Below are 13,296 nucleotides of genomic sequence, written 5' to 3'. Positions count from 1 at the left end.
GTGATTTTAATATTTAATAGTTACGTTATTATGAATTTCAGGCGCCATTGGCAACTTCTTGTTATGTCTGTGCAAGACAACTATGCTTTGTGGTTCTGCTCATTGCACAGGCCTCCTCCCACACAACTCAGACAAGCAATTGATTGGTAAGAACCTCAATGTTTGGACTTTCTTTGTTATATAACTGAATGCTAAAACATTTTTTTATATACAGTTCTATTCCAGCAAGTATGATGATGGACGGGAGATCAATTGCTAAGAGTAGAAAGATTGCTTGGATTTCTCTCAAGGTTTGACATATGCTAAAGTCATACTTTGTTATAATTGTTTTATAACAAATGTTATTCACTAACTATTATCAACTGTGATGATATATTGTAGTGTAACAGACAAAATGGGTCATATGAGTGTGGATACTATGTAATGTATTGGATGACCCATATTGTTCGTTCTCACATCACAAGAAGCTGGGAAACGGTAATATTTAACTTTAACAAATTTTGATTTTTTAACAAATGTTGAATTCATATACACTAATTAAAATGAATTGTCTTTTGCAGAGATTCAAGACTACTACACCAGTTCCTGAGAAGTCCCTACTATTCATTAGGAACGCTGCTGCGAAGTATATAGTTAGATTATACAATAGCTCTTAGATTTAGATTTAAACAATGCATTTGATTAGCTTTTGATTTCTTAGACTCTCTACTTTATTTGATGTTGAAATACATTTGAACATGTGTTTGTTATGTTGAAATTGCATTTCTGTAAATGTTTTTATATGCAGGTCTGTTTTTGTGGTAGTGGATATCACAAAAACAGACCTGCAATTTTAAAAAACTGCAGGGGAATATGCCGCGGTTCTAACCACAACCGCGGCATATTCCCCCTATATGCCGCGGTTCTAACCACAACCGCGGCATATAGTGCTTCGTTTTTTTTTTAAAAACGAGACATATGGCCGCGGTTTTGACACTAACCGCGGCATATTTGTCGGCCTATATGCCGCGGTTCAACCGCGAACCGCGGCATATAGTGCATTTTTTAATTATTTTTTTTGAATTTTTTTTTAAAAAAAATGAATTTAGGCAGCGGTTCCCTAGACAACCGCGGCATATTGCGCAGACTATATACCGCGGTTATGACCGCGGCATAAAGTGTCTGACTTACTACCGCGGCTGAATATGCCGCGGTTCAAGAACCGCGACGTATAGTGAAAATCAACCGCGGTAAAAGCCCCTCGCTGCACTAGTGTTAAATTTTTGCCAACCAAACTCAGATCTGCATGGTTTCTGTTCTGTTTTCCAGAAAGTGTACTGTTGTAACAAAAATTCTGTTGTTCATATAGCCTTGTGCACTGTTCTATTGAACAGCAGTTGAATGATCCATTGTCTGAACCATTTGGAAGATGAAATGAGTTGATTCCAAATAGTTTGTCATGTTCCAAGCATTTGGCCGAGATGCATGTGTCTTCTTGAGAAAATTCTGCTTAATTGTGTGAGGTTAGTATTAGATCATTGCTAACCATCATCAACACTGAATTTCTGCATTTGTGCAACTTTCAAATACCATTTCTAACTCCTCTTTGCTGTTTTCAAATCAGAATTGCTTTTGAATCAAAATTTGACCATGCTAGTTGTTAAATTTAGCTGAAATATGGTACTGCAGTAGTGATTTTCTGTTTTATATAGTTTTCATGTATCCAATTAGTTCCAACAAGTCATAAATCATCATCAAAACATGTTTGAATCATTGGAAAATAACTAGGTGCAGTACTGTTCATTTGGTCTATTTTTCTGCATTGAAAAAAATTGACTCTGCTGCAAAACTGTGCTGGTTTTTCTGTCAAATTCTGCACTGCATTACTTTGCTTGATTCATCATTTTTAGATGCAGTAAAAGCCATGGTCCATTTAAAATATTAAGATAACAATTCAAAAGAGATATTACAAATGTTAAAAGGCACTTAGGACCATTGCATCATCAGTTTCGAAAGTTTGAAGTGTATAAAAATCTGGTGCAGAAATCTGGTGCAAAAATCTGGTGCAACTCATTCAGGCATTTCATCAAACAGTTTTGTCAATTTTCAATGCATAGCCAATTCGTGTGTGATTCTGATCTAAAGTCTTTTCTTGTGTTTTAAATCTGATCTAGAACCATTCTTAGGATCTATTTGAGGTGCCACCGTGTTTGAAACTCCTTTCATTGCTTGATTTTCGATTTTTCTACATTCTGCACACCAACTGTTTGAAAAATTTCCTGGTGTTGCTGTCTTTTGGTTGTGAAAGTTACAGCATTTGAGGTGATATTTTCAGTGATTAATTGGCTTGTTGGGTAGGTGGTTTATACCTCAGAAGGTGTATCACGATTCGAAGCATCAAAGAAGGTTCAATGAAGAGGAGCAAAGACAAGAAGATGGTACTTTGGATGGAAAAACCGTGACAATTCTGCAGCACACTTTAGAAGCGCAAAGTTGTGTTCTTGAGTGATCACTTGCAGCTGAGAGGATTGTTGTGAATTAAGCATAGTTCATTCTTTGTTTTGAGAAGCCAAAGCTGCACACATCTTTCCCTTAGCCAATTCGCATTTTTTTTCTTACAATTTACCAAATTTCTTTTGTAATTTCCTTTGGTTTCTTTGGTTGTAAGTTCCAAATCTAATCAAGTGAGGTGCTAGAGTTCACAAGTGCTCTTCCCTCATTTGTAACTAGACTCAAAGAAGTCTTACAACCTAAAATTGAGTAGTCGGTGAGTGTGTCTTAGATCCAAAGTCTAAGCCTCACCTAGGAGACCTTACTTTAATTGCTTTTCCAATTCTCGCCTAGATAGTATATATCTTATGCGAATAGGAAGCTCTCTTAGGGGTCCGAATTTAGAGTTAGGTTGTGTCTTTTCTTGGCTTTGTGTTTTCTTTGTTGTCTTTAAGACTTAAGTGGATTTAAGAGTAATTTTGATCTAAGGACTCTAGTAAGTAACTAGAAGCATATTTGGCAAGGATAAGGCTTGGTACTTAAGCATTCCTAGTGAATCACCTCCCTTACCTGGAATATTGCTTTCAAGTGAAAAGCTCTAGTCTTTACTTCAAGAATAACATTTAAGTCCATCATAATGTCTAGAAGGCATTCTCCTAGGATTAGTGATAGTGAAAAAGAACATTTTCTCTTCAAACTTTAGTTAATGAATTCAAGGAAATAAGAAGAGAAATGAATGAAGAGAAAGCCAATAGAGAGCTTCAAAATGCTGTTATTCAAGATGAGTTGAGAATGATAAGGAAAAGTAAGTCTAGGGGAAGTCAGAGTGAAAACTCTCAAGAGGGAGGGTTGTCTATGAGTCTGGGTGATTATTATCCTCATCAGCCTTCTACTTCTAGAAGGCATAGGAGAAATTCTCATGCACCCCCACCCCCTAAAGAAGTCAATGTGGTGTTGCCTCACTTCCATGGGAAGGACAATGTAGAGGCTTATCTTGATTGGGAGATGAAGGTAGAACAATTGTTTGAATGCCACCAAGTGAGTGAAGAAAGGAAGGTCTCTCTAGCTACCCTAAGCTTTCAAGGGTATGCAATGTATTGGTGGACTGCCTTGGTGATGAGTCAATATTTTATTCACTTCACTTAGTTTATTGTACCGAATTTAATCGGGGAATTGTGCTTAATTGTCCGGTATTTTCCTGTTTTTGATAATTGTGCTTAATTTGACCAAAAATTCTTATTTTAATTAATTTGAATTATTTGAGCTAATTATTTGCATTATTAATTGTAGGGAAATTGTTGGATAATATTTGGGACATTTGGAGGTGAAAAGAAATACCACATCAATTATGTTTTAAACTAAGATGAGAGAGGAGGTGTGGATTTCAATTTTAGGGGTGCACATCAAGAAGCTGGATTCATTTGGAGAGGTGAGCACATGGCATGCAGCACACGTCCAGCGGGGTACACCCAACAAGATTGGGGGTGTGTCCAGTAGCAAGGGGTGCATCCAGCAAAGAGATCCACACCACACGGCCCTTAGATTTCTTGCAAACGGGCTCACCCGTCCAGCAACTCTCCAACAATCCAGCAGCATTCCAGCTTGGAAAACACGGAGGTAAGCAAGTCCAGCGTGGTGGAGAAAAAAAGCAGCCACATGGGAAGCAGGGAGGTGCACACGGAAACGGTCCAGTAGCGTCACGTCCCAGCTCCAACAAGGGCAGCACTCCAGCAGATTCCGCACCTTCACACGTCCAGCTTTGAAGAAAGCACCGCGGCCCAGAAATTGCTTGCAAACGGGTGGCTCCAGCTGTCACGGGATGGAGAATGGGAAGCAACCAAATAGGGGTGCATCCAGCAGCTTGAGAGGTCCAGGAGGTGCAAAGAGAAATTAAAGAGCACGAAAGAAGGGTTACGCACACGAAAAAGGTCCAGCGACTACAGTAAAAAAGAAGCAGAGTTCCAGCCGCCAGGGAAGAGTTTTTTTTGGTTTTCTTGGCTTTAAAGAAAAGGAGAAGAGAGCTTCATTTTTTTTGGCAGCAGCACGTTGAGAGAATGGAAGGCTACGGCTGAAGAAAAGAGTGGTGCTGGAATGAAGAGCATGGAGTTTTGTTTGGAGGGTGTCTCGGCCTGAATCAGAACAGCAGCCCCCACCTTCTCAGATTTTTGTTTTCTGGCTTTGCTTTTGAATGTTTCTGGGAGAGTTTGGAGACTTTTTCTTTTACGCTGGTTTCTCATTGAATGAAAGAGGATTTACCACTTTGCATTGAAGTTTTATTTATTCCAGCACACATCTTTCTTTTTCCATTTTAACACTTGGTCACTGAGAATGGAGGAAGAACATTTTTTTATGCACGGTTATTCATAAAGGAAAACTCTCGTTTTATTTTTTACATACTTCAGGAAGTTTCGGTTTGATTTTTTCAGGCAAGAATATTTTCATGTTTTTAGAGAATAGGATGGTGATTAATGATGGGATAATGGTCGCAGCATGTCCAGCTTGGAGCAGCGTGTATGCACGGTGATTTTTGTCTTTGAAGTGAAGCGGTGATTAGTTAAATGATTAGGTGAAAGTTGATGGGAAGCCACGAAGAGTTGCATCACGGTGATGGGTGGTTTCTTTTAGAAAAAGTTAATTTTCATTTCCTTTCCTTGATGAAAGAAGAGAGCACGGTTTTTGAAGAAGTAAGGTGTGTCCACGTGAATGTGAAGCATTGTGCGGTGATGGGACACGTTGAAGGATAGAAAGTTTTATTTTTTTTAGTAATTGAATGAAGATGGTGCAACGGTGGGCAATTTTTATTTGGGAAAAGAAGTGAAGTACGTTGGAGGATGATGTGGTGTCACGTTCACCGGTTGCATCCATATTTCTTCTTTCTTTTAGATTCATTGTTTTAATGTTTACCTTACAATATTGCATTTAATGTTTTAGCTTAAATGTTGCATTTTTATAACTTGAATTGTGTTTGAATATTTATCTATTGTATTGTTTTCTTTAAACACCTTCATGCACTTTAATTCTTTCAATTATATTTGGTTGTGTTTTATTTAATTTCAGTTTAATTTAATTTTACCACATCAAAGTAAAAATCTTTCACCAAAACCCCCCACTACGTGTTTGATCTAAGACTCGAACCACATTTGGTCCTTGAGAGACGACCTAGGAGTCACTTCCTAGTCTATACTGCATTCTTTTATGCACAATTTTTGTTGGGAGGTGCGACCCTCTCATCACTTGGTCCAAGAGAGGCTTAGACATCAAGCCCCTCCCATCCACTATTGGAATGATCTCAAGTCTGCCCTTAGGAGGAGACACATTCCCTCCTACTACAATAGAGAACTCATGGATAAACTCCAAAGGTTACAACAAAGGTCTATGACAGTTGAGGAATATAGACAAAAGATGGAGTTGTATATGATGAGGGCAGGCATAGTAGAAGGTCCAGAAACTACTTTAGCTAGATTTTTAAGTGGGCTCAATTTTGACATAAGAGATAGGGTTGAACTTCTACCTTATAGAGATTTGAATGATCTTGTTCAAATGTGTATAAAGGTAGAACAACAAAACTTGAGAAAATCTTCTTCTAAAAGAATTCAAGTTCAACCTACTTTTGAAAAGAAAATTTTAAAGAAAAAGAGCCATTTAAACCTCTAGCCAAGATAGAAGAGAGACCCAAGAAAGAGACACCCTCACACACAAGAACAAGTGAAATCAAATGCTTCAAATGTCTAGGAAGGGGTCATGTAGCTACTCAATGTCCTACAAAAAGAAACATTATTTTGAAAGGCAAGGACATTTATAGTAGTGAAAGTGACACCCCAACTAGTACAAGTGAGAGTGAGGAAGAAGAGAGGGAAGACGAAATATATGCTGATGATGGGCAACTTCTCATGGTGAGAAGGATACTTAGCAACCAACCAAGTCTTGAACACATATCACAAAGAGAGAACATCTTTCACACAAGATATAAAATTCAAGAAAATCATTGTTCTCTCATTGTTGATAGTGGGTCTTGTTGCAATTGTTGTAGCACAAGGTTGGTTGAGAAGTTGAAACTTGATATTATACCCCATCCAAAACCTTATAAACTTCATTGGCTAAATGAAGATGGGGATATAATAGTCAAGAATCAAGTGAAGTTGGCATTTTCCATTGGGAACTTCAAAGATGAAGTTTTATGTGATATAGTTCCCATGGAAGCATGTCATGTGTTATTGGGGAGACCATGGCAATTTGATCATCAAACTATCCATCATGGTCTAACCAATACCATTACTATCCATCAAAAGGACAAGAAGTTTGTGCTTCATCCTTTGACTCCTACCCAAGTGGCTAAGGATCAAGCACAAATGAAGATTTTAAGAAAGCAAGAACATGATCAAAAGAAAAAGTCAAAAAGAAAGGGAGGTATAGAAACAAGTGTGCCACCTAAGGTCACTCAACATGAAGTCCTTTTAAACAAAAAGACTTTAATCAATACACTTCAAGTAGAGCAACCTTCATATCTTCTTCTTTGTCAAGGGACACTTACATGCACATCTAGTGATTCAAAGACTTCAACTCTTTCTCCATCCATTCAAAAACTTTTGAAAGAATTTGATGATCTATTCCCACAAGAAATTCCAAAAGGGCTTCCACCCATAAGAGGAATTGAACATCAAATTGACTTCATTCCAGGGGCAGTTCTTCCTAATAGGCCAGCCTATAGGACAAATCCCCAAGAAACTAAGGAGATTGAGACACAAGTCCAAGACTTGCTAGATAAAGGTTTAGTTCAAAAGAGTCTAAGTCCCTGTGCTGTACCAGTGTTACTTGTACCAAAAAAAGATGGGAAGTGGCGCATGTGTTGTGATTGTAGAGCTATCAACAACATCACAATCAAGTATAGACATCCCATTCCTAGGCTTGATGATATGTTGGATGAATTGCATGGAGCACAAATATTTTCAAAGGTAGATTTAAAAAGTGGCTATCACCAAATAAGAATTAAGGAAGGTGATGAATGGAAAACTGCCTTTAAGACCAAGTTTGGATTATATGAATGGCTAGTTATGCCTTTTGGTCTTACAAATGCTCCAAGCACATTCATGAGACTTATGAATCATGTCCTTAGGGATTGCATTGGGAAGTTTGTAGTTGTTTACTTTGATGACATCTAGGTATATAGTCAAAATTTGCAAACTCATGAAAAACATTTGAGAGTTGTTTTAACAATTCTTAGAACACACAAATTGTTTGCAAACTTTGACAAGTGTACCTTTTGTGTTGATAGTGTCATATTTCTTGGATTTGTGGTCACCAAAAATGGGGTTCATGTGGACCCAGAAAAAATAAAGGCCATCCAAGATTGGCCTCCTCCAAAGAATGTAGGAGAAGTAAGGAGCTTCCATGGGTTGGCAAGCTTTTACAGAAGATTTGTTCCTAACTTCTCTAGTCTTGCTTCACCCCTCAATGAGTTGGTGAAAAAAGATGTTACATTCCATTGGGGGGATAAACAACAAAAAGCTTTGAGCTACTCAAAGAGAAGCTCACACAAGCACCCATTCTAGCTTTGCCAAACTTTTCCAAAACTTTTGAGCTAGAATGTGATGCTTCAGGATTTGGCATAGGTGCAGTATTATTACAAGAAGGACACCCAATTGCATACTTTAGTGAAAAACTTCATGGTGCCTCTTGTAATTACCCCACCTATGACAAAGAACTCTATGCACTTGTGAGGGCTCTTCAAACTTGGGAACATTACCTTGTTGCCAAGGAGTTTATCATTCATAGTGATCATGAATCACTTAAGTATTTGAAGAGTCAACACAAGTTACAACAAAGGAAAAACAAAAGAGGAATGCTAAGTGCTTGGAATTCATTGAACAATTCACTTATGTTATTAAATACAAGAAAGGAAAATCCAATGCGGTGGCTGATGCTTTGTCAAGAAAAATTAATCTATTAGCCACATTGGGAGCTCAAATTCTTGGATTTAATAACATTCTTGAATTATATTCACAAGATCTTGATTTTGCTCATATCTATGAGGAATGTCTCAATAAGCCTCAAGGAGGATTCTATGTGAAAGAGGGGTATCTTTTTAAAGAAGGAAAAATTTGCATTCCCCAAGGTTCACATAGAAAACTCCTTGTTAAAGAGACACATGAGGGAGGATTAATGGGACATTTTGGGGTAGAAAAGACCCTTGGCATGTTGAAAGAAAAATTCTTTTGGCCTCACATGAGAAGGGATGTTCAAAGGCATTGCTTTAAGTGTATAACTTGTTTAGAAGCTAAATCTAAATCAATGCCTCATGGACTTTATACTCCTTTGAATGTTGCTTCCACCCCTTGGGAAGAGATAAGTATGGATTTTGTGTTAGGTCTTCCCAAAACTTCTAGGGGTTTTCATTCTATCTTTGTGGTGGTAGATAGGTTTAGCAAAATGGCTCATTTTATACCTTGCCACAAAGTAGATGATGCAAGCAACATTGCAAAGTTATTCTTTAGAGATGTGGTTAAACTTCATGGTCTACCTAAGGTAATAGTTTCGGATAGAGATACAAATTTCTTAGTCACTTTTGGAGGACCTTATGGTCTAGATTAGGGACTAAGTTATCTTTTTCTACTACTTGCCATCCTCAAACAGATGGTCAAACTGAGGTAGTAAATAGATCTCTTTCCACTTTACTAAGGGTAGTTCTAAAAGGTAATCACAAATCTTGGGATGAGTATCTTCCTCATGTTGAGTTTGCCTACAATAGAGTAGTTCATGGAACTACTAAATTGTCTCCTTTTGAAGTTGTTTATGGTTTTAATCCTTTGACACCCATGGATTTAATACCCCTTCCAAATGCTATTGATTTTGTTCATCAAGATGGGGTATCTAAATCTAAGTTTATCAAAGAATTACATCACAAGGTTAAAAATCAAATTCAACAACAAAATGAGAAATATGCCAAGCAACACAACAAGGGCAAGAAAGAGTTAATCTTCAATGAAGGTGATCTAGTTTGGGTTCATCTTAGAAAGGAAAGATTTCCTCAACTAAGAAAATCCAAACTCAATCCTAGAGGAGATGGACCTTTTAGAGGAAGTGGAGAAAGTGGAGGAAGTGGAGGATGTGGAGGAAGTGGAGGAAGTGGAGGAAGTGGAGTAAGTGGACGAAGTGGACGAAGTGAGGGAAGTGGACGAATGGGACGAAGTTGACGAAGTGGACGAAGTGGATGAAGTGGACGAAGTGGACGAACTGTACGCAGAGGCCGAAGTGGGGGAAGTGGACGAAGTGGACGAAGTGTTCGAAGTGGAAGAAGTGGACGAAGTTGACGAAGTGGAGGAAGTGGGGGAAGTGGAGCAGGTTGAGGAAGTGGACGAAGTTGACGAAGTGGAGGACGTGGTCGAAGTTGGCGAAGTGGAGGAAGTGGAGGAAGTGGAGGAGGTTGAGGAAGTGGACGGAGTCGACAAAGTGGAGGACGTTGTCGAAGTTGGCGAACTGGAAATTGTGGAGGAAGTGGAGGAAGTTGAAGAAGTGGACGAAGTGGAGGCAGTGGAGGAAGTTGACGAAGTGGAGGAAGTGGAGGAAGTTGACAAAGTGGACGTAGTGGACGATGGGACGAAGTGGAGGAAGTGGAGGAAGTGGTCGAAAAGGACGAAGTGGACGAACTTGACGAAGTTGAGGAAGTGGAGGAAGTGGAGGAAGTGGGAGAAGTTGACGAAGTTGACGAAGTGGAGGAAGTGGACGAAGTTGAGGAAGTAGAGGAAGTGGAGGAAGTGGAGGAAGTGGATGAAGAGGAGGAAGTGGAGGAAGTGGAGGAAGTGGACGAAGTGGAGGAAATTGACGAAGTGGAGGAAGTTGACGAAGTGGAGGAAGTGGACGATGGGGACAAAGTTGAGGAACTGGAGGAGGTTGAAGAAGTGGAGGAAGTGGAGGAAGTGGATGAAGTGGAGGAAGTGGTCGAAGTGGAGGAAATTGTCGAAGTGGAGGAAGTGGACGAAGTTGACGAAGTGGAGGAAGTGGAGGAAGTGGACGATGGGGACAAAGTGGAGGAAGTAGAGGAGGTTGAGGAAGTGGAGGAAGTGGAGGAAGTGGACGAAGTGATCGAAGTGGACGAAGTGGAGGATGTGGACGATGGGGACAAAGTGGAGGCAGTGGAGGAGGTTGAGGAAGTGGGGGAAGTGGACGAAGTGGTCGAAGTGGATGAAGTGGAGGAAGTGATTGAAGTGGAGGAAGTGGACGAAGCGGAGAAATGGCAGAAGTGGAGGAAGTTGACGAAGTGGAGGAAGTGGACGAAGTGGAGGAGGTTGAGGAAGTGGACGAAGTTGACAAAGTGGAGGACGTGGTCGAAGTTGGCGAACTACAAGAAGTGGAGGAAGTGAAGGAGGTTGAGGAAGTGGACAAAGTGGAGGAAGTGGAGGATGTGGAGGACGTTGATGAAGTGGAGGAAGTGGATGAAGTGGAGGAAGTGGAGGAAGTGGATGAAGAGGTCGAACTGGACGAAGAGGTCGAACTGGACGAAGCGGACGAAGTGGACGAAGTTGACGAAGTGGAGGAAGTGGAGGAAGTTGACGAAGTAGAGGAAGTGGACGATGTGGTAAGTGGCGGAAGTGGAGGAAGTAGAAGAAGTGGAGGAAGTGGACGAAATTGACGTAGTGGACTAAGTGGAGGAAGTGAAGGAAGTTGAGGAAGACGACGAAGTGGACGAAGTGGAAGAAGTGGAGGAAGTGGAGGAAGTGGAGGAAGTGGACGAAGTGGAGGAAGTTGACGAAGTGGAGCAAGTGGACGAAGTGGAGGAAGTGGAGGAAGTGGATGAAGTGGAGGATATTGATGAAGTGGACGAGGTGGAGGAAATGGAGCAAGTTGAGGAAGAGGACGAAGTTGGCGAAGTGGAAGAAGTGGAGGAAGTAGAGGAAGTAGAGAATGTGGAGGAAGTTGACGAAGTGGAGGAAGTGGAGGAAGTTGACGAAGTGGAGGAAGTGGACGATGGGGACAAAGTGGAGGAAGTGGAGGAGGTTGAGGAAGTGGAGGAAGTGGACGAAGTGATCGAAGTGGACGAAGTGGAGGATGTGGACGATGGGGACAAAGTGGAGGAAGTGGAGGAGGTTGAGGAAGTGTAGGAAATGGACGAAGTGGTCGAAGTGGACGAAGTGGAGAAATGGCAGAAGTGGAGGAAGTTGACGAAGCGGAGGAAGTGGACGAAGTGGAGGAGGTTGAGGAAGTGGACGAAGTTAACGAAGTGGAGGACGTGGTCGAAGTTGGCGAACTACAAGAAGTGGAGGAAGTGAAGGAGGTTGAGGAAGTGGACAAAGTGGAGGAAGTGGAGGATGTGGAGGACGTTGACGAAGTGGAGGAAGTGGAGGAAGTGGAGGAAGTGGACGAAGAGGTCGAACTGGACGAAGCGGACGAAGTGGACGAAGTTGACGACGTGGACGAAGTGGCGGAAGTGGAGGAAGTGGAGGAAGTAGAAGAAGTGGAGGAAGTGGACGAAGTGGACGAAATTGACGTAGTGGACTAAGTGAAGGAAGTGGAGGAAGTTGAGGAAGACGACGGAGTGGACGAAGTGGAAGAAGTGGAGGTAGTGGAGGAAGTGGAGGAAGTGGAGGAAGTGGAGGAAGTTGACGAAGTGGAGCAAGTGGACGAAGTGGAGGAAGTGGAGGAAGTGGATGAAGTGGAGGATATTGATGAAGTGGACGAAGTGGAGGAAATGGAGGAAGTTTAGGAAGAGGACGAAGTGGGCGAAGTGGAAGAAGTGGAGGAAGTAGAGGAAGTGGAGGATGTGGAGGAAGTTGACGAAGTGGAGGAAGTGGACGAAGTTGACGAAGTGGACGAAAAGGTCGAAGAGGACGAAGTCGACGAAGTGGGCGAAGTGGAAGAAATGGAGGAAGTTGACGAAGGGGACGAAGTGGAGGAAGTTGAGGAAGTGGAGGAAGTGGACGAAGTGGAGGAAGTGGACGAAGTGGAGGAAGTGGGCGAAGTGGACAAAGTTGACGAAGCGGACGAAATCGATGAAGTGGACGAAGTGGAGAAAGTGGAGGAAGTGGAGGAAGTGGACAAAGTGGACGAAGTGGACGAAGTTGACAAAGTTGACGAACTGGAGGAAGTGGACAAAGTGGAGGAAGTGGAGGAAGTGAAGGAAGTTGATGTAGTGGACGAAGTGGACGAAGTGGAGGAAGTTGAGGAAGAGGACGAAGTGGACGAAGTGGAAGAAGTCGAGGAAGTGGAGGAAGTGGAGGAAGTTGAAGAAGTGGACGAAGTGGAGGCAGTGGACGAAGTGGAGGAAGTTGACAATGTTCACATAGTGGGCGAAGTGAATGAATGGGACGAAGCAGACGAAGTGGAAGAAGTGGAGGAAATGGAGGAGGTTGAGGAAGTGGAGGAAGTGGAGGAAGTGGACGAAATGACCGAAGTGGACGAAGTGGAGGATGTGGACGATGGGCACAAAGTGGAGGAAGTGGAGGAGGTTGAGGAAGTGGAGGAAGTGGAGGAAGTGGACGAAGTAGACGAAGTGGAGGAGGTTGAGGAAGTGGACGAAGTTGACGAAGTGGAGGACGTGGTCGAAGTTGGCGAACTACAAGAAGTGGAGGAAGAGAAGGAGGTTGAGGAAGTGGACAAAGTGGAGGAAGTGGAGGATGTGGAGGACGTTGACGAAGTGGAGGAAGTGGAGGATGTGGAGGAAGTGGAGGAAGTTGAGGAAGTGGACGAAGAGGTCGAAGTAGACGAAGCGGACGAAGTAGAAGAAGTGGACGAAGTTGACGAAGTGGAGGAAGTGGGGGAAGTTGACGAAGTGGAGGAAGTGGACGAAGTGGATGAAGTGGCGGAAGTGGAGGAAGTAGAGGAAGTGGAGGAAGT

General features: G+C 41.8%; 1 long non-coding RNA gene across 1 annotated transcript; it reads left to right on the top strand.

The window, feature by feature from the left end:
* The first annotated feature begins 223 nt into the window (after positions 1-223).
* LOC148191578 (uncharacterized) lies at positions 224-736 on the top strand. Its single transcript, XR_015782602.1, has 3 exons — positions 224-290; positions 382-477; positions 561-736. It is a non-coding gene; the product is annotated as an uncharacterized LOC148191578 (long non-coding RNA).
* Positions 737-13,296: the final 12,560 nt, after the last annotated feature.

The sequence above is a fragment of the Vigna umbellata genome, chromosome 10, assembly GCF_029865625.1.
Source record: "Vigna umbellata cultivar VRB3 chromosome 10, Vumbellata_1.0, whole genome shotgun sequence".
Taxonomy (NCBI): Eukaryota; Viridiplantae; Streptophyta; class Magnoliopsida; order Fabales; family Fabaceae; genus Vigna; species Vigna umbellata.
This window is presented reverse-complemented; position numbering and strand designations above follow the sequence as displayed.